The following is a 21,681-nucleotide window of genomic DNA, read 5'->3' as shown; positions in this document are numbered from 1 at the left end:
ATCTATTCTGATATCTAGAATCTCAAGCTGAAAACAAAGACTGTGAACTGTAAATGCCCTCTAATACAGAAGGGATTGTTTAAAAGAATGCTGCACCTATTTTGTTTCAGCGTACCAGCTTAACAATTAGAAAGTTGCAAGGTAAACATGAAAAAATTTGTCTAAATATCATTCAGGAAAGTTATCTGATTAGTAATGAACCAGAAAAGAAAGTAATCTAGCAAATTCGATGGATCCTGTTTCAGGTAAGGGGGAGACTAAGGACTGAGTGGTCTGAGAGTCCTGCCTGATGCTTCTACAGATTCGTGTGTTCAAAGACATGTTCTTGGCCTTGTTTGTATTTCCTTCCTGATCTAATATAAAGGTAGACCTTTGTTTCTTATATGTGATTGTAACATTTAAATTCATAAAGCCTTTTTGCAGGGATATACAACATGGTATTTGCAATCCCAAGGCTACACACTTTTGTCTGGCATCCCAAAAATCCTTTAGGGGAAAGAACTGTGACAATTTTCCAAAGATACCAAGACAAAGGTATCAGTTGTGAAAATCTTTCTTGTTTTTCCACTTCAAAGGATCTGGTTATTCAGTATCTTTAGGGCAACAATAGTCTCAGTTTGCCTTGTACAAGGCCATTCTCACATCCATTTAAACCTTTGACAATTGAAATCCCTCTCTTAGGAAAGCAACCCCATCAGAGGTGTGCCCAAGTAATTGTCTTTTTGTCAGGAGTAGTCCAGAGTTTCATCATGGAACTACAGAAAGGTTGTCATTTCTTATACACTTAACTTTTCTCTAAAAGGTGTGTCCAGGTTTCATCAGTAGTCTGTAAGACAGTTTGATACTCACTGGCTTTAATATATACATATATGTGTGTGTATATATATATATATATATATATAAATTCAAAGGGAATCTGCACAGTGGATTTATGTAACTGTGAGTTGACACTTCTGGTCATATATATCCCTGTTTCACTTGAGCTTGACTTTTGTGAAGGCCTGTTTTTAAACCACCCTCCTTGTTCCATAAAAAAAAATTAACTACTGATTCTCCAGAGGATCTGGTCCAGTGGGGTCTCCCATTGATGTGAGTGAAGAAATCACGGAAGACTGAGTAGGAAGGCTCTGGTTCATCCCATTTACCTAAAAAAAAAAAAACCAAAAAGTGTATATAAATCAGGACTTGAGGCACTGTAATCTTTCTGTGTAGTTACTGAAAATTGCTATGCACCTCACCTCAGCTCAACTATCATCTGGAAATGCCTCCATCTCTGTTTCTTTTGACTTACTAGGCAGCCTGAGTACAGCCCTACTTCATCTAAATCCTTTAAAGCAATGTAAGAAGTTGATCCCAAATGCCAGTGTTATATATTTGTAATAGGAAGCACCAGATATTTACTGCAAATTCTGTCAACCCTGTATCTTACCTTGAACATCTCAACTATCAGTGCTTTCAGTGAAAGACTCTTTCACCCTGATTTTTAATAAGAGTAATGCTAAGAACAGTTTCATTATTTTTGATAGGTTCTTTGTTTGATAGGCTTCATCTTGTTTTTAGCATTTGTAGTTGTCTTCTGAATTTTCTCTTTACTCTTTTTTTGGTGTTTTAAATGTAGTCCTTAGTAACTGATCTCATTCTAAACCCTGATACAGAATGAGTCATATCTTGACCTACATCAATGTCCCTTAGCATGACGCCAGCAACTCAAAGGGAGCTTAAAACTGGGATAAATTAGAAGTGAGTTTGGTGCCATTTCCATGTGTTGTGTGAGTAAGTTATATTCAGCTTCAATTTCTGAAGGCCACTGAAGAACTGCATAAACGCTTTCATATTCCAGCTCTGAAATGGTTTATGTTACAGTCTCTCCCTACACTGCTGTTTGAAAAGAATCATGAGGCAAGTCCATTACCACTCCTTTACAGCATCTTGACTTCACTTCTTTACATACCCAGACATTACTCTATATTGACTGCTCTATTTCCCGTAATGCCATAAAAACTTGGCTTAAACTCAGAGTTTAATCTGACCTGCAGTGAGCATTGTTCTATAAACAAAAGGCTACTAAAGTGCAATGTAGCCATACCAGCTGCTACTTTATGGCCTGAAATTAGCTTTTCCCCAAGAGCTATTTCTCTCAAGGACCAGTGCACACACCTTAGCATCCCGAAGCACCCTGACTTAGTTCTAGCTTGTCACTTAAACTTTCTGCTTGCTTTTGATGATGTTCTCTGTTGTTTTCAGATTTCAGGTGAGGCATGAAAAAGATTTCCTGGGTATGTAAAGTATGCTATAAATCCATCTTTCTTCACCGTTACCCCAGGAAAATTTTCATGAAGTGTTACAATTCATCACACTCTTCCTAAACAACTACTTTGGAAAATCCTTCAAAGAATTTTTATAGCCTACAGTGCTGCTCTGTATGGGAAAATGTCTGTCTGGAGTCTTTTTACTGAGTACCAGAACAGCCCTTGTTGCAGCAGTGTGAAAGTTTGTTCTTGTCCATCACCAAATCAATTGGACCGGGCATCTTCCTAGAGACATCTGTGCCTTTCCAGGAGCAAGTAGTTGATTTGGTGACATTTTTGTATCCTACATTGTGCTGTTCATACTGGGTGATAATAATGAGCCTTAGAGCCTTTGTAAAAGGAAAAGCAGTTTCAAGCACATTCTCATCCTACAACCATACTTTCATAACGGGTATTCAATTAGGTGTGCAATTACTAGTCATGCAAAGATTTCTGGCAGAAACAGAAGCTATTCCTATTAATTCACCTTTCCCTCAAGCTCAGTGACTTGAAAAACATCAGGAAAAAACCAAACAACAGTCAAGTTAAAAAAACCCAAAGGTTTCCCAGCAGTCTCATATTTTGTTTTCACAGCAATGCTTATGAGTGTGCTCAACTTCTCTGATGTGTTTTTATTAATAACTAATGAATTAAGCTGCTTGCTTTTGATGTTGATTTTTCACTTCAGAATATGACTTGGTGAAAGGAGTTTCTTTTCATCCTGGACACGAGGGTTACCACTCTGTTTTGGGGCTACCTGACTGACATTTGTCCTGGGATAGCATGGCACTTCTGGTAACAAAATTGTCCGTTCTATAAAAATGAGTTGTTATTTTATTTGATGAACAGTTCTGCTTCACTGTGTAGTATCACCCTTGCTCGTAGATACTGGGGGGTTCCATAATATAGTTCCATTTCAAGGGTGCTGCATCACTTTGAATTCCCTGGTTTCTAATGGCTTTGGGCCTGATTCTCTTCTACTTTCTATTTTATAAATATATGACTCTTGGAGATAGTCCTGTGCAGGGCTAAGAGTTGGACTTGATGATCCTTGTGGGTACCTTCCAACTCAGCATATTCTGTGATAATTCAGGAATCTTTTTGGTTTTTTTAAATCAACCTTTTGATTGCAACTTTAAAACTGAACTATACTTTTAGTTTTTATTTCCTTCATAAGGTGGACTGCCTTGCCTGAGAAAGATTCTTCTAACAAACAGCAAAATTTTTCATTATCATCAGCAAAGATGAATTACTTTGTATGTGGAACTTGTAAAACACTTCAGGCTCCAACTATTTGAACAAAATAGTCTGTTAATAATGCATGCAAGGGATTATTAGTAATTAAGAACTATTTCTCCTTGTTCCTGCAGTCAAAACAACAGAGCAAACATTGAAATATGTAATCTTTGTTGCTAATGGATTCTGACTGGACTGGCAGGTCCTGCTTCGTCTGCACAGTTTTCTTTGAAGGGAAACCAAATTAATTATGTATTCAGTCTGCACTACAGCTGGAGACATGAGATGGGTCAGTACTGTCCTTTAGAGTGAAATACATGCTTACACCAGCAGAATCTGAAAGTGAGAAAAGCCTTTGCTTTCTCTGAAAACGCCAACCTGTCATTTGATACAAACTGACATTGAAAATGGTGTTATGATGTGACGGAAACGTGGTGTGACAGGATCTCTAGGCAGCCAGTTCACTGAAGTGAAATGTTTTTAAAGTATAAAGGGTCCTCCCTTCAAAAACAACAAACACACTAAACCACAAAAAAAACAAAAAACCAAAACCAACAAAACCCACCAGATACTTACAGCTGGATTTTACCAGAGTACAAAATAATCATCTGCAATAGGATGACCCTGAGAGGGACTGCAGAGCTGTTGGGTGAATCTGATTTTAAAAGGTTCTATTACACAGGTCCCCTGTCAGTTGTGTTCATGAAGAGTAGGTGCTTTCCCCCAGTCCAGCCCCTGCCAGCACCTCTGAGTTGCCAGGTCTCTTCAGGGTCCCTGGCAAGCCTCCTTCTCTCCCTCACCTCTCAAATTTGGCTTTGGGTCTGCTCTTGGCTGCAGGAAGCCCTTGCTCCTTCTCTCCCTGCCTGCATTCCTGTTGCAGGCTCAACCCATATCATTCACACCCTCTGGATCCATTTGCCCTCCCAGATCTTCTCCAAGCTAAACCTGTGCAGTTACTCTCAGGAAGGGAGCCATTCCTGCTTCCTTGAGAGTTGTACTCCAGACTGCAAGAAGTATTGGGTAATTCCTGGTACCAGTGCAGACTGGGTGATTAATTAATGGTGAGTAGCCCTGCAGAGAAGGACTTAAGGCTATTGGAGGATGTAAAAGTGGAAGTGAGACAGCAATGTGCACTTGCAGCCCAGAAAGCCAACAGCATCCTGGGCTGCCTCCAAAGAGGTGTGACCAGCATGTTTAGGGAGGTGATTCTCCCCCTCTACTCTGCTCTTGTGGAGACCCCACCTGGAGGGCTACATCCAACACAGGAGTCCTGAGCACAAGAAAGACATGGCCCTGTTAGTTCCAGAGGGCCATGAAGATGGTCAGAGTTCTGGAGCACCTCTCCTATGAAGAGAGGCTGACAGTTGGGTTTGTTCAGCCTGGAGAAGAGAAGGTAACATTTCAATATATTAAGGGGACTGATAAGAAAGATATAGAAAGACTTTTTACCAGGACCTGTAGTGACATGACAAGGGACAACAGTTTTAAACTGAAAGAGGTTAGGTTAGGCTTAAATTGGAGATAAGGAAGAATGTTTCTTATAATAGCAGTGGTGAGACACTGGAACAGTTTGCCCAGGGAAGTTGTGGATGCCCCATCATTGGCAGTGTTCAAAGTCAGGTTAGATGGCACTTTGAGCAACTTGGTGTAGCAAAAGATGCCCCTGCAGGGGGATTGGACCAGATAATTTTTGAAGGTCCCTTTCAACTCAAAACACTCTATGAATCTGTGACTCTAGGTGTTGTTCTTCTCTACAGAGACACACTCTTTGTCAGAACATGCAACAAGCAGCAATTACTTTTACCAAACTGAAAATCAGTAATAGTTACTTTGGGGGCTTTTATTTTTAATAAAAGTGAAAAAAATGGTAGTGTTCTGCATCCCTTTTAGGAACAGAAAGCTACTCTAGTACCTCCAGTACCATTACCAAAAATCCCTCCTTGCTTGTCTTCTCGGCCTCTGTCTCTAACCTGCCAAGGCATACAGGTTCTAGTTGTTTAACTTTCAGCTGGTCTCTACCATTTTGCAGAGCCATACTCCAGGCTTTTGTGCCACAAAATATTAGTCAAGTGTCTGCAAATTACAGTAATTTCTGCTGAATTTTTGTGCATAATTACATCACTGGAACAGAAACCTCTTGCAAATCTGTCTTTCTCCTTCAGTGACATTATTACTCCTGGGCTCACTACTCAGAATGTCATCCTGTTTGTTTACACAAATCCTGCTTTTCTTTGAGCATTGAGATTTGAAGCATTGTGTCAGAAAATAACCTTGGTCTGAAAAAGTATTTTTAAATGTGACAAACTGTCAAGATAAAAAACTCTCAAAGTGATTTTTTTTTTAAAACTCTTTGACTTAGATTACTATACTGGTATATTAAAAATATTATTTGTGCTCTGGCTTTTGAAGAATAGCCAGGAACATTGTAGGCATTCTGGAAATGAAACTTTATAAAGTGCCAGTTCATTCACTCTGGTAAGTCTTGATCTTTCCTTTACAATATCTAGAGAGCAGAATTAATACAATGAAGCTATTAACAGATTATAAGTCAGAAGTCTATGTTACACCTAAAGGTACTGAGATGATTTCTCATATTTTGATAGAGTATTTGACTAAACTGCATCCACAAAGGTGACATATTAAGAAAAAAAGCACCACAGTTTGACCGTATCTCAAACCTAGGTTAAAATTTTCTTGATATACTGGAAATTGTTTTCAATTTAAGAGAAACATGGAGAAAAAATATTTTTTAAGCCAGTTTTGAAGGTAAACCACTTGATGGTCTTCCATTTCATAAAATATCAGAATATTTAGCATGATGAGAGTTTTATTTATAATTCTTATGGATAGGTTTAACTATTCTTAAATGGCCCATTATTTTTGTAGATATAATTTATGATTTCCTGAATGTGCTTTGATAACATTTCTTTCCTTTTGCTTGCAGCAGAGTCTAGTACCCTCGTATTACTAATGGTATTCTCTCAACACATTTACGTCATCAGTTATTGAACATCTTAATGTGGGTAACTTTGCATCACTTTTAGCATAACATATGCGTATACTAATACAATATTAAGTACTGCTGATTGTGTTACCCTTTAAGTCTATTTGAAACCATCTTGTGTTGTTATTGTGGGTGTTGATGCTTGTACTTAGGCCAATATAAGCCAGAACAAAATTCACTGAAGTCAACAGAACCCAGACATTTAAGAAATGGTGGGAAGAGAGTGTTATTCTTTTGTTTAGAGTGAAACATTAGATTTATTAGTTCTACATCCATTTGATTGTATAACAATCCTGTTATTTTATGTTCTGCATTATATTTCTCCTAATTAGAAATTACAACCATAGTCCTTCTGTAAAATGTCTGTAAATATGAATGTTTGTAGAGAACCAAATAGATCTGATGCTGACAGCTTTCTCAGATAAAAGATAGAGTCCATTTGCATATTTTGATGAACACACCATCTGTATCCAGAAAGTCAATACAAGAAGGGTGGAACAATCAACATGTTTTACAGAGGTATTTGTTTTTATTTCCTTAATCTGAAATAAGATATATTTTGTAAGCCCTCAAACATGTAAGGCCGTGTAATAATTTTTCTTAGGGAACACCAAAAAACCTATTTGGTTTAAGGTAGAGATACACTTATGAGAGCTTACCTGATATAATTCTTTCTAGATACAAGAAGGGAATCTGCTGACCTCAGAACTCTCTTCCAGTTTGAGGTTCATAGTAAATTTCTTGGGTAGACTAGGTGTATGAGTTTTAGTGGTACAAGTCAAGAAAGCCATGTTGAATACTTTCAGTGCACATTAAACTCCATGTTGCCTATTTGAACAACATGTTCTGGACTGTTGGCGTATTTCTGTCCAGAGACCCAAATTAAACTTCAACCTCTTGCTTTCAGTACATGATTTGACATAAGTCATTACTACAATGGCATGTCCAGGACCTTTGCCAGACTGAGCATTTAATGTAGCTTTTATCTTGAACTAGTGTTCCTTACCCAGCTCCCACACTGGATTTTTAGCACCAGCTTTATAATTTCTATTACAATGACAGTAATGTCACTGAGTGCCCCCTAACTTATCTGTGACTCTTTCTTTACCATGAATGTGCTGATCTCAAAGCCTGAAATTAAATCAAGTAATCTGGCTTTTTTTGCTGTGCCTGGCAGGGAGCTGTGGAGGCTTGTAAGACTCTCTCTGTTTCATTAATCACATGTTGTTTGAAATTAACTGTCAGAAATTCAGGATCTCTTTGGTGCTCATACTGCAGAAAACTTGACCCTATCTTCTTCATCCTAGCTTAGCCATATTTTGTTTTCAGGATTACATGTCCTGTGGGACCAAGTGTTATTCCAGTGGTATTCTACCATGTTTCGTGAGGTCCTGAAAGAAAACATGAGAGAAGCAAACTGCTGTGTGTCACTAGTGGTGATATTGCACTGGACAATGTTTGCTTTTCAAAACCTATGTTCAATAGAGGTAATAAATCATTAAATTGCTTTCTACATATCTGCTGCAGCACAGCTAACCTCCTGCTTAACTGGCCAGACAGACTTCAGTAAACACTCTACACAGGAGAGGTGAAAAGGGGCCCAAACATAATGGCAGGAGAAAATTTGTTTCTGTGTTGGCAAAAGCAACTATTTCTCTCTAAATCAAATGCCAGCACAATGGAATCACCCCAAAATACAATATATCGTGCTGCTCTTAGGTTTTAGCATGGGAGTCTGTGCTCTCATTGTTCTTTCCCGTATACCAGTAAGCAGCAGTGTTTACTGTACAATTTCCATGGGTTCAGCTTTTGTCCTTAGTTAATTACAAGGAAGCAGCTACAAATTTAAGTCACTGCATTTCTGAAAACAGGACAAAGCACTACCAGACAAAACTTACATGCTCTGTAACTGATCAAGAGCTTTCGAACAGCTTTTAAGGCACTAAAGTCTTCATTCTTTCTATACACGTCCAGCCCTGAGTCTTTTTCATCACATACCAGTGAGCTTCATGTCAAATGTGAAAAATTTATGAGTTTGGTAAATTTGCTGTGTTAGTGTAAGTGACAGGAGCAACCTAGGGAGAAGCAGATAATCTACATGGGGTCTGGAGAAGTCCTGCAGCCTGTTGCTCAAAACACTTACAGGGGAAGATCATAAGGGCCAACACTGCAAAAAAGTATTGATGCGAAAGGCTTTCAATATGCACTGGAGGTGATAATAAAACAGTAATGATACAAATCCAGGTCTACTATACAGGGACTGTTTTCCTGTAAAAATGACCCAGACTTAAAGAAGCAAGTTTGTTGCAGAGACAATGGACCCATCTCCTCCCTCTTAAACTGTAACTCAGGTTCACAAACCAGAAATGCTCCTGTGCAACAAACTTCCTAAGAAATAGTTGAAAACTAGCATCATTCAGGTTTTCTCCTGAAAAAATAAGGGACCTTTAGTAACATAGTAGGAAAACTCTCCAAGTGTGAGTCTCTGCAGAGGCAAGTGTTAGCATAGTTGCTGTGGGGTTTTGGTTGAAGCATATCAAATGTATTGCAAATCACCCAATGTTCTATGTGGTTCAAACATGTGATAATTTTGCAACCATTTTATGTCTTGGTCCTTAGTTTATTTTTTTTTTTTTTTTACTGAGCTTATCAGCAAATGCTGGTCTGTTAAAAAAGAAATGTTTCTGATGTAAATTTTTGTTTTACCTTTGCTTTAAATTAAATGTAAACCCTGGAAAATAAACTTAGTAGTGAAACCACACCTCTCATTCTGCTTTCTCCATTTATACTGGTTGATTAGTGAACTTACTGAAAGCTTATCTCCTTATGGAAGTGAATTTGGATTAAGGGTGTGTGTATGAATTTAAACTGTGCTGCTTGTCATTGATTGGCTTTCTGGACAATTGCTCTTATCTGGGAAGTAAGAGTGGTCTGTGCACAAAGCCAGTTCAGAGTAAAACACTCTTTCCAGCTTCAGAAATATTTTTTTTTCTCAATTACCTTCATCTACAAAGTACTGGGATAACAGGGTCAGCCAGAGAGTAAGTCCTAGAATGAGATGTTCAAAAGAGGCAGGAAGAGTTGCAAGATTAGGGCTGTGCTATTGGCTCTGTAGAGCATCAATCACAAACCCACGACCTTTCCCGTAACTCACAAGAGCTGATGACGGGTGAAACAGTATTTACTGCTGTTAGGTCTCTATAATGCCTTCTGTGATTAATTTGGAATCTTGGACAACATTTAAAATTCTGCCTCATTCGTGGCCAATATGGTATTTATAGTATTTTTCATAGAGCTAGAAGTGCTAACAACCTGGCATCCTGGATGTATTCCAGCATGCATACTTCCAGTTTATTTACCCATGGTAGCCCTGTAGTTCCATCTCCTGTAGCCAAACCATTTGCTGCTTCTTGTTCTAAACAGGCAAATAATTGCCATGTTGTCAGTCTGTTGACTCACAGGGCAGGGCATTCCTATGGCTTGCACTGTTATTACACCTGTCTTGTAAAGAAAGCTTGTTATATCACACATGCACAAAACATTTTAGCTGTCACCATCTTTCCCTCATTCTTTAAACTATTTAAACATTTACCTAAGGAATGGTCATTTTCCATTCTTGGCCAACAAGAGATTTGGGATTGGTTTTGTTTGTTTTATTTTTACTGGAAAAACAGCTTCCAGACTTTGGTTTTTTTAGAAATGTAGTTTGACTACTTCATCTGACTTCTTTTCTTTTATGAGTCATTGACATTCTTTTTCCCATTTTCTGATTTTTTACATATGATTAAAAGGGCTAATAGGTACAAGTAGCATACGAACTCTTAGATCAGAAATAAAAATCTATACTAATAAGAATAGAAATTGATTTAATCTTGACACTGGGCTTGTGAGCAGTGCCAATATTTACTACTTTTACTATCTATATTGGCTAAACATAATAATAATAGACTCACAGCTTCTAAGAGGGAAAAAAAATAATGATTTCTCAGCATTCTCGGGGTAGTACAGATTTTATGTTCTTATCCCCATTGCTCAGAAATGCTGAAATAATGAAGGCAGTGAAGGGACACACTCTATTTACAGTGGTTATATACCACACAGGGTGGAAAGCATTTCACTGTCAAGTACCCCAGAAATTCCTCCAAAGCACCTGTGTTTGACAATTCAGTAGTAAGAGAAAGAGGAATCATTCATATTGAGTTTGTATTGGAAGGCTTTTATTTTTGAATTTAAAGAAATACCCAGCTCCCTTAAATACTTCTCCATATGTCAGTTTCTGATGTGAATGTCATGAACCTTGCAAGCCTGTCTGAGTTTGAGAATTAAGAGTCCATCTACATGAATATGTAATGACTTATGTTTATTTTTAATTGAGATAGGTGGCCTGAATTTCTAGGATGTGTAGTCTAATGATATTAAGCAGTAAGAGCTACTTTTAAGAGTGTTTTTCCCAGGGTTGACCTCACACACCTTTCTTGACTGAAAACAGCATGCACTTTCCTGCTTCATTTAAGACTGGGCAATGAGGCCTTACCTCATATTTTCTGCACACCCAGAGTGTCAACAGTAATGGCTGAATGGAACCATTGAAATACCAGTTTTGTTCATTAAGTATTCTCTCTTCTGACATTGATTTTTTACTTGTAATTTTGAGAATCAAGGGAAATCAAACTTAACCAGAATGCCTGCAACATGGAAAACAAACAGAGTTCCCCTAGGACAGTTGCCTAATGCTGCAGATTTATCACACATTCATTTTGGTGGAAAACATTTTATAAGGTCTGTGGAGGAATGAGCAGAGCCATATTTAACAAAATAAAGGCACTGAAAATGCAATTGACTAGTAGGAAAGTTAATCTCCTAATGTTTTAAAGCATGATTTACACCAGAACTGTGATGTCGGGTATGTTTTCAGGTAAGATATCATACACACAGAACAATCACTTTATTTCATAAGAACATTAGGATTCTTGGTGAAGAAAGGCTCTATTATAAATGCAACACATTATTATAATTATTAATATGTTAACAATTGTAAGAATTATTGCAAAGGAAGTGAGCTATTTGTTCAAACAATATTATTTTATCATCGGTTCCTATCTATGTACAAGAGGAATGGGATTGAATCCAGTCCACAATAATGTCAAAGTCCAACTGAATTTCATTTACTGTGCATTAAGCAGGAAAGAAAGATAATTTGGGAAGTGTGGGATGTTTGCATTTTGCTTACCTTGGCAAGACCCATTCCTGTATAATACATTCCTGGCTCTCCCATTTTTGCAGTCAACATATGTTGGGTTTTTTTCAGTACCAGGAGGTCAGTGTTCTTCTTACAAAACAAGTTTACTTAATGTTCCTAACACATGTAAGCCAAGGGGAAACCCTCTTTATTCCATGTTGTACAGCCTTTTAAAGCATTTTTTCTGTTCTACTGCATGTGGTTAATTTTTTAACTCGCTGCAAGTGAAAAAAAAAAAGCAGCCCAGTGTTTTCAATGAGTGCACCTATCACAGAAGTAGATGGTGCCCAGTCTGATGCATTTGGACCCTACACTGAGCCCATTTACCTTTAAACTTCCCAGGTAGATGGGGATATTAGTGATAGCTTTACCATTTGTCCCTCAATTACATATTCTTGGCATGGTTTCTCTCCCAGAAGGAATGAAAGAACTCCACCACTGCTTTTTCATCACCACCCCCAGCATCACCATCTGCTCTGCACAATCTCCAGCCCAATGGGTGCTCTGGATTTACAGCAATCCCAGCTAGATTTTGCTAAGACTTGTCAACACATTTCCTCTTTAAATAGCACAAAAATCTACATAGTGGGGGGAAGGGGAGGGGAGTTCATCTTGGCTGATTTTGCAAAAGCCTGCATGAATTGCCTATTCTCCTTCCCCTCACCAGTTGGGAGCACTCTGAGAATGATTCCTGCATCCCAGCTGCCTTGTTTGCACGTGGTAGGAGTGCTTAGTGGGGTGAGAGAGGGAGGGAAGGAAGTGGCAGCTTCAAATTGTTAAATATTTTCCAAAGACCTTCTTCCAGATTGTGGATTAATTTCTGGCAGGTCCAGGTATAAGCAATACAAGCCACTACCTAGAGTGCTGACCTTCTGGAAGTCCTATAGGGTATCTCTATCCCTCTCCAAATTACATCTGACTACCAACCTCACCACATGCATAGAGACTCCCCCTCCCCGTCTTTTTTTTTGATACTTTGTATGGCCCCCATCCTAGGTGCCTGCATTAGAAATTGCTGTGGAACAGCTGAAGCTACAAATACGGACCTTCTGCCTGTACACTGACTCACACATTGTGGGACTTGTGTCCACTGGGAAACTGGGGAAATTGCTCCTTTCTAAACTGGTGTCTTCTTCCCTAGAGAGGTGTGGGTCAGACAACATGAGGACACAGGAGTAGGAAGAATGGAGATGCAGGGAGACGGTACTCCAGTTTGGGAAGGCACATGTGTGGTGGGATGCTGTGGGCTTTGTGTGACCCTGGACAGGTCTGGCCAGTCCTTCTGGGGTGTCATCAAAGTCCAGCTTCATGTAGAACTTAAGGTTGTGCCTCTTCACTGTAGCATATCTTTACCCGCAGCTGATCTTTTACTCATTGACACACTGCCCCCCAAATAAATTTTATTTCACCTTAACTGAGTTTGTAGTCAGAAACAGGCTTCTGCATGACCAAAATTTACTTGCTCTTTCTCCTCTTGCTGTTCTCAGACATTCAGTATCATAAGACCTCTCACACACATCTTGAAATTTTTGTTCTGCTTTCAGAAAATTCCACTGCTCCAAACTCTAGCCATTTTCAGGAAAAGGCAAGTAAGTGAAAACTAATTATCGTTAAATTTTAGTAATTGTTTGTTCTGATCTTGGACCAATTGCTAATTGATAGTTCTTTATGCTGATCTCTTTTGAAACCAGAGCTGTAGCTGACACTCCTTTGCTGCTTAGTGCAAGGAGCAGGAGGTAAGAGGAGGAGGTAGAGGCAGTTTTAAGTAAAAAAACCCAAATCATCATGTTACATTTACAGAGGAATTTCTCTGTTTCTTAAAGGGTCACAGTGTGCAGTTCTGTGACTTCAAAACATACACAGTATCAGGAAATTGATTAAATTTTTGCTGTTACCATATCAGAAGTATTGAGTGTTGGATAGACCATGTCTGCCCCAATAATGAAAAATCCTTAGTTTGTCAACCTGTTGCCTTTATAAATCTTAAAGCCAAGTAAATTTCAGAAAAAAAAAATATTTTTCCTTTAAAAAGTTAGTTACTGAGCTTCTAGCCCATCCCCTCTTGATTGAGGGTTTTCAAGAGTCAGAGGGTTGGTCTTAAACAAATATCCCAGTGAATTTATTACGTCAAAGTCATGTTCACTCCATTGTGTCTAATGCCAAAGGTATTGAGGAAATTCCATCCACAAAATCATTTTCCAGCCTCCCTGTGTTCATTGCCAAGAACAGCATCAGCACAGCTGATAATCAGAGTTGCCATTGGTCTGTAACATTCTTTTAAAAGGAAAACCAAAGCAAAAAGAAAAGAGCCACTGAAATATAATATAAATGGAGAAAGCAAGTTTTGAACACCATTTTTTGGTCCTCAGTTGAATGTGATGTTAGTGAAATTTAGGCCTAAATTGAAACAGATGCTAAAATTTGCTTCTCGAATAAAGACCCTGCCCTGGTTGGGACCTGCTGCCTTTGGGGTAATTAGGCCCAGTCAAGGATGTTAAGAACTATGCTGTAAGTGAAAGGCTCATCAGGGTCCAGTGCCCTTCCCAACTAACTTCATGCATGGTTGTTACTCTTATATGATGTAAGACACACCCACACCCCCCAGATTACTGTTCTCCAATGGCTATTCCTGTTGTTGTTTTGGTCACTTCCATCTTTACAGAAGAATAAGGAGGCTGGAATGAGATAGATATTGTTCCTTTGTGTCATCTGGGATTTACCTCTAGAGAAGTGAAGGAGAAGATTTAAAACTCATGAAGTTCAAAGTGAGAGTAATTAGCATAGCTTTCACTACACACCATCTTCAGTTACTGAATAAACAGAGGCCCTATGTGTACACACACTGTTCTTTTATGCCTAAGGCCAGAGCTTTTTCTCCCAAGCAAACCTGAAAGACTTCAGGTGTTTTTCAAATTAGACGTTGGAACCAAAACCAACCAAACTTTAAGGTGTTTGAATTCTGCATTCTGATTTTCCATATGGGACCTTTCCCTATTTCACAACTCCAAAAGAGAAAATAGAAGGATGTGATACATTTGCATTGCAGAAGCTAAACTCCTTTTGAATTGCCTCTCCCATTGCTTATCTTCATTCCTCTACTCATTCTTTCCTATATCATGTGCTTGTGATGCAATTGCAGGAACAGCACGTGGCCTCACAGCCCACACTTACAACAGAAATGTTATAGCCCCAAGATTACTGCATTTGTAGAGCTGGAAGAGTTAATGAAGAGTAAACGGCAACAGGCAACTTGAGAGGAGGGAGAGATGTTAAGAATTGAGGTATTGTTTTCTGGATTAATGGTTCGTATACAGAAGGGAAAGTCAAAACTTTTCCTGTTATAGGCAGTTGGGATTGGTAGAATCTGGTCACACCTTTAGAAAAAAAGAATCTTAGCAATTTACTCCAAACAATTCCAAGTAAACTGAAACTTTCCAGGTTACTTAGTCTTCCTCCTGACGTATCATTCAGTGAAGACTTCACACTTGTGATCAGAGTTGTAGTGTTTAGCACCTGAGATTGGAGTTGTAGCAATGGGAAGGGAGAAGTGTGCTGGAAGGATATATGCAAGCCTGAATCTTCCTGCTTGGCTAACTGTGGAGGACAGTAGGCAGTGACTGATCAAAACTGGAAGGGGTGAGTGTTAGGAGAGGTAACAAAGCACCTTGAGTAACACATAGAAAAACCAATCTTAAGAGTGAATCACTAAAAATGGCTATTCACTGTATTATTCTCTTAAATCCCTCTTCTAACAAAGATATTTTTCAGTTGGTCAATATAATGTTAGCTGCTATGCAGAATTATCTGTAAAAAGAACTTAATCTCTAGAAGAAGAAATGAGTGCTAAAGAAGAAATATCACTAGTGGAAGTGTTACACAGATTCCCAATATGGAACAATACATGATAGTGTCTTCACTTACTTGTGGACTAGTTGATCTCATTTTCAGTCTCTTTTCTTTCCCACATCATGACTTGTCTTTTCCTAGATGACTGCTTCTTCCCGAAGATAACCGAGATGATTTCTAAGTACTTGCATTCTTCATGAAGGTACTTGGCAGTTCAGTTCCATAAGAACGCTATTTTAAGTTCATTTAATAAGAAAATAAAACCTGCTGCTTGATCTACCTTGCATATTGTAGGTTGACATAATACCAACATTGGTCATAAATTTTGTGGAGCCAGGTGTACAGTAACATGTAGATCCTTGTTCCATTTGTTCCTATGTTCTCACGTGCCTAAGAGGAAGAGCTGGGGTACCAGCTTGCTTCATGAAGCAGTATAATGTATTGTAGTATGATGGAGTGTCAGGGGGTCATCAAATTAGATTTTAGTTCCTAAGATCCTCTTAAAGTTTTAATCTGTATAGATGAGGTCAGACCCTGAATACCCCAAATGTCACCTTGAGTTTATACTATCTGATTTCATCCATTTAAATGCATTAGTGAGCTAAGGTCTTTAGTTGCCCATCAAGTCAATAACCCACCAAGGCAGTTCAGCCAATTAGAAACACAAATCTCCTTGTGTTATTCTCCACTGACTCTATCCTAATTTAAATATCTCACTTGGGTGGCCACATCAGATTGAGTGTATTTAGGGCCCTCATATTTTATAGGGAGGTAATCTTTTGACATCCATTAACACTAGAATCTGCTGTGAATACTAATTTAAAGAAGCCTATAAAGGCTCCTTGACTTATTGAGCACAAAGTGTTTCTCAGCCTCCCTATCTGTAATCCATCGAATACGTATGGTCTGATATGAAGAGAGATCGCATCAGGAATATGGTTCAGATTTGAAGAGTCTTTATCCTGAAATTTATTATCCAGATATTTTACAAGTCCTTCTGTGTGCTCCTTGGAGAATCTGAATGCTTTGTAAACCCTCTTGTCCACAAAACTCACAGTCTAACCTGAAATTACAATCAATCATACACAACAAATCCTGCAATTGGTCTGCTTGGAGATTACAGACTCTCAGTGATGACTGGAATGACAGCATAGAAATGGTAGTAACTTCATGCCCAAGAAAACTTTCCACAGCCTTGGGGAATCAGAGTTCAGTTGTGCTGTCATCAAATGTCAGGCTAAATATTACTTGAATTTCTGAAGGCAGATTTCCATCTGTTAGGCCTTCAAAGCTTCCCAGTGTTAACATCACCCTTGTCATGTGTGTTCTTGGGATCAGTGGCATTTCATGGAAGACAGCTCAAAGCAGCAGACATGTGAGCTTCCAGGAAGGACCGTATTTCACTGTCTGGGGATGGTTTCAGCATCCTGAGTGAAATAATCCATTTAATGCAAAGCATCAGATTTCAAGGGTAGAGAAGTCAAGGGGAAGATCCTTACTGCTTACAGCTGGCTTTGGATGCCATATGTCATCTTCATTTCAGTGCCTTTGATGGTTTTGTGTATCAGGTGACTCCAAAATAGTGTCGTAGCTACATGTAATACAGGGTGCCAGGAGGGAAGCCCTGTTCAGGGACAATAGGAAATCAAAGGACCTTCTTCAGCAGAACCGCAGGAATAACTGAGCAACAGAGAGTCACCCATTAGTCAATATGATAAAGGCCAAATGCCTCCATGTCTGCACCTAATGTCTATAACTGGTGAACAGTGGAAGTGGTTGTAAACATATAGGAACTTCCCATAATATGACTAAATATTAATGATAAAGAATATTGATTTTTTGCAAAATGTCAGGGGTCTTCATCTCTATTATCATCAGTTCATCCAGTCTCCTTGTATCCCGTGAAGAACTTAGCACTGTGAATTTCTCTCCCAGCTCTTTTTCTTCATCCCATCCATTGCTGAAAGCTTACACTTCCTAGGTTACTGTGTTGGTGTTACCAAGACACTGAGTATCTTCACACTGTATTTCACGCCACTCTATGAAGTGTCACTTAATGAAGGCTAATCCTTTTCTAAAATATATGACCCACTCACTAAATTCAGGTGCTGGACTTTTATCCTACTTTTTTTATCCTCTACCTGTTTACCAACCTTTCAAAAGCCTTTAAGTATTTCAAGACCCAGGGAAATGAAACCATTCTTTATGGTTTGGGGTTTTTATCAACTCTGGGAAATACTAGTATAGTGTACTGTTTAATTGTTGACTTCTAAAACAGTATTATAACCCACCATCTTTACATGTTAGGATTTTGTTGGGGTTTTTTTCAGCCACCATTTCAGAAGAACACTTCTTTCCTTGACTTTGTTTTTTAGATCAAAACCAGCCTGATTAAGTAGAACTTAGGAAAATGCTACCATAGCTTTATATGATCACCAAACTATTATACAAAATTAAATGTGCGTTGGTGAATAAAAATCAATTTCTTTGGGGGGGGGGGATGAAGTAATAGCTAAATAAAAGGGAATAGTTAGATAGCATTTCCACAATAATGAACAATGGTTGTATGTTTACCTAGTTGCACTCAGACAAGAAGATTTCCTTCGTTGAGACATTGTTACCTATTTAAAGATAAACTTTTCAAGTCTAGGCTAAACTGTTTGCTCTGAATAACTGGATGAAGCAAATCCAGAGGTAACCCTAAAGAGATAATCTGGGTTGCTCAGTTTAGACCTCATCAGTTCTTATAACTGGTCAGGGAGGTAAATGTTTAATAAGGTGTATTCTACCACTTTGAGTCTCTTCCCTATACTACCTTCCCTAATCGTCATGAAGATACACCTCTCCTATTCCCCACGCTGCTTTTGCATAAGGAATGATGAGGAATGAAAGAGAGAAGTTGCTGAGTTGTGAGCACCAGGTTTCTCTTAACAGTGAATGTCTCTATTCAGCATTATTTTCCTAGCAGGTATCTCCTTAATTTTTAAGATCACATTTGTGTTGCCAGTGAGGAGCACAACAACATTCACTGGATGGACGTTTAATACCAGGACCCTTGCAGCAATGGGTCTCCTGATACAGAACAGATTGCAAAGGCTTTAGTAGTATCAGCAAAGAGGAACATGGAGCTCACTATGGAACAGTTCTGCCAGGAAGAAATCCTTGGTTTCTGCTGCAGGAATGACTTCAGAGTAGAAGGGCTGGAGATGAATAAGAATAGGGACAATGGTCAGCTGTTATACCAAAATCCATCAGATGCGTTCAAGAAAAACAGGAGTGAAGGAAATGTGATCTATTGTAGGTTGAGGAGGCTGCTTTTTGCCTGAGGAAACCATTCCCCAAAACCCAAGCAGTTAAAATGCAAAACATATTGTTTGCTTCATAGTGGCTACTTACGTGACATCTCTCAGGGTTAAAGTACCATAAATCATACTTTTTTTGTCAGGATGCTTAAAAATCTGATATAAACAGGCTCCTGACAAAAATGTTACACCACTGGAATGGCCAGGAGTTATTGATTTTGTATGTTTACAGCTTCTCTTCCTCAGAATCAAAGCAATGCAATTTACAGCTAAATACAAGTTGTCATGGGAGCAATTTAAAACGTTGAAAGCCAGTTCAGTGGCTTAACAGGGACAGATGAGCTAGCTAAAGAGAACTGAAGTGCTAAGTCCTCATGATAATAATACTCATCTCATTCCAAATTATTTTTCCAAATATTTGTATGAAACCATTAACCTAAAGGCTAAATTACCTCTTACCTCAAACCAGTCCCAATTTGTGCTGGAGCTGTCATAGCACCACTACAGAGCAGGACTAGCAAGTCCACCAAGATGGGGAAGGCAAAACAGTAAAACCCTGATAACAGAGCAGCTGAAAATTTTACCCAAAGTATCTCTCATTTCTTTATCTGAGAGGCACAGTCCTATTTTGTATTAAGAGAAGGTAGCAGTCCAAAAGAAAAAATAGCCTAAGAACTGTTGGAACAACTTTACCCTAAGGCTATGAGAAGTGAAAGGGTTAATGAATGGGTTGAAATTAATGGACGAAATTAATGTGTGAATGGGTTAATGAATGATTTGAAATGAACGGGTTAAAAGTTCGACTCCTGCTGATGCTAAGGAGTGCATAGAATTGCACAAAATCTTAAAATGTTAAATTTCAGTATGATGTTGTATTTTGCAGATTTAATTCAGAAACATGAAGGGGATATTAATTTGGCTGAAGGGCAGTGTAGTTTCCCCAAGTGGTTAGGCCAGTCTATGTGTGTGCACGTGTGCGTGTGTGCGCGCTTTGCAGTGGGGGAGAATGGGACAGACAAAACCTAAGCAATAAATTGATGTTAAAGAGCTAGCAAAAAATCTATCTATCTATCTCAAGCATAACCGGATAACAAGAGAAAAAAACATAAAGCATTTATAGCAAGTTACATGCCTCAGTGGTGCCTTATCAGGTTATGTGAATACCAAAGATCAGAAAATTGCGAGTTAAGAGTGTAATAAAGTCTATAGAATATTAGTCTTTAGCAATATTGACACTTCCAGAGAAGTAGAAGGTAGGCAGTCTTGTATATTCTAATAAATCCTGTTTAAGTAAGCACTGTTTTCTTGCCATGAAATCAAATCACTAACACAGCTGTCTGTGCAGACTGTTATCCACATGGTTTCAGGTAAAGAAGACTTGTATCTTCATCCCTCAGTTTTTCTTGACATATGGACAGAGCCACGCTTTAGCAATTTGTCTTTTGTCAACAGCTTCTGAACAATGAAAGGTTATAAGCAACACAGCTGAAAAGTGTAGCTGCTGGGACTTCAATAAAAAAAACTAAACCAGTAGATAAGATACTCAACATTCAGGTTGGTTTAAAGTAAGTTCTTTGATGTGGTAAAAAGGCAAAAAGTATTTTTTTTTGCTCAGTTTTCAGTTTATATGTTACAGTATTATAGTCTCAATTTATTTAAATACCCTCAGATGCAAGCATACAAAGCTATATATACAGTTCTCTTAGTATTAAATACAGTCCATGTATTTTGTATAAATATTTTCCCATAACATAAAACATAACCAAAAATTAATACATGTTAGAGCCACAAGGAGTGCTATTATAATACTTGCATTAATTATAATAATTAAAATATATTATAAATATAATAATTAAGAATATTTTGGTAGGTTTTTTACCTTTCTGAGACATCTTTTTCTTGATTCAAATGTCGTTTTCTTTAATGTTTTCTTTCGTTTCAAGACGAAAGTGCTTCAATGGTATTTTCATTAATGTTTTTCAGATTAGCTCAGTTTATTACCTTTGAGTGACTTTGCCTTTAGTATTCTTTATTTACTCAGTTAATTATTGCATCCTACTACTAAATACTGCATTTGCTCTGAACTTTTACTAGATCTTCTGAAAGAGAAACTGGTAAAAAAGAGAATAGATTAAGATTCCCAATGTGAAAAATAGATGGCTTATATCTTAAAAATGCATTCTTTTAACTTAGCAAGAGAACATATTAATTTTTCATGTTGGATAAATGGGTAACTCTTGGTCTGGTAGTGCAGGCACATCAGAGTGAGCAATAATGCTTTATGATATTCTGTAGCTGTCCCTTTGTTAAGAGGAAGCCACCTGATGTATGGACATCATCTTTGAACATATCATCCAAAAAGTACAAATCTTTTAAGTTAATATTGGTATTGTGTCTTGATTTGTTTAATTCTCCCTAATATGTATACAATTGAATAGATAAAACTTGTGTGTGTTAACTTGTAGCTTTATCCTACAGAAAATGATGACTTGGTAGCTTATACAGATCACTGTATAAGCACCGAGCAGTCACTATAGAGACTATATAGACTTCCATGGAAACCAGAGGATAAGTCAGAGGATCCAAATCAAACACTGAATGTTCGCTGCAGTGTCTCATCAGAGAACTAACTCTCCAGCTACTGGCTGCAAGAGGATAAGAAAGAACTTAAGTCATAAAATAAATCAGATCTGGATTTCAATCACTTTGGAAGGGGAAGTGTTTAATTTCATTTGGCTTATTGCACTGACAGGGTCCATGAACAAA

This window comes from Chiroxiphia lanceolata, chromosome 6 (genome assembly GCF_009829145.1).
Source record: "Chiroxiphia lanceolata isolate bChiLan1 chromosome 6, bChiLan1.pri, whole genome shotgun sequence".
Classification (NCBI taxonomy): Eukaryota; Metazoa; Chordata; class Aves; order Passeriformes; family Pipridae; genus Chiroxiphia; species Chiroxiphia lanceolata.
This window is presented reverse-complemented; position numbering follows the sequence as displayed.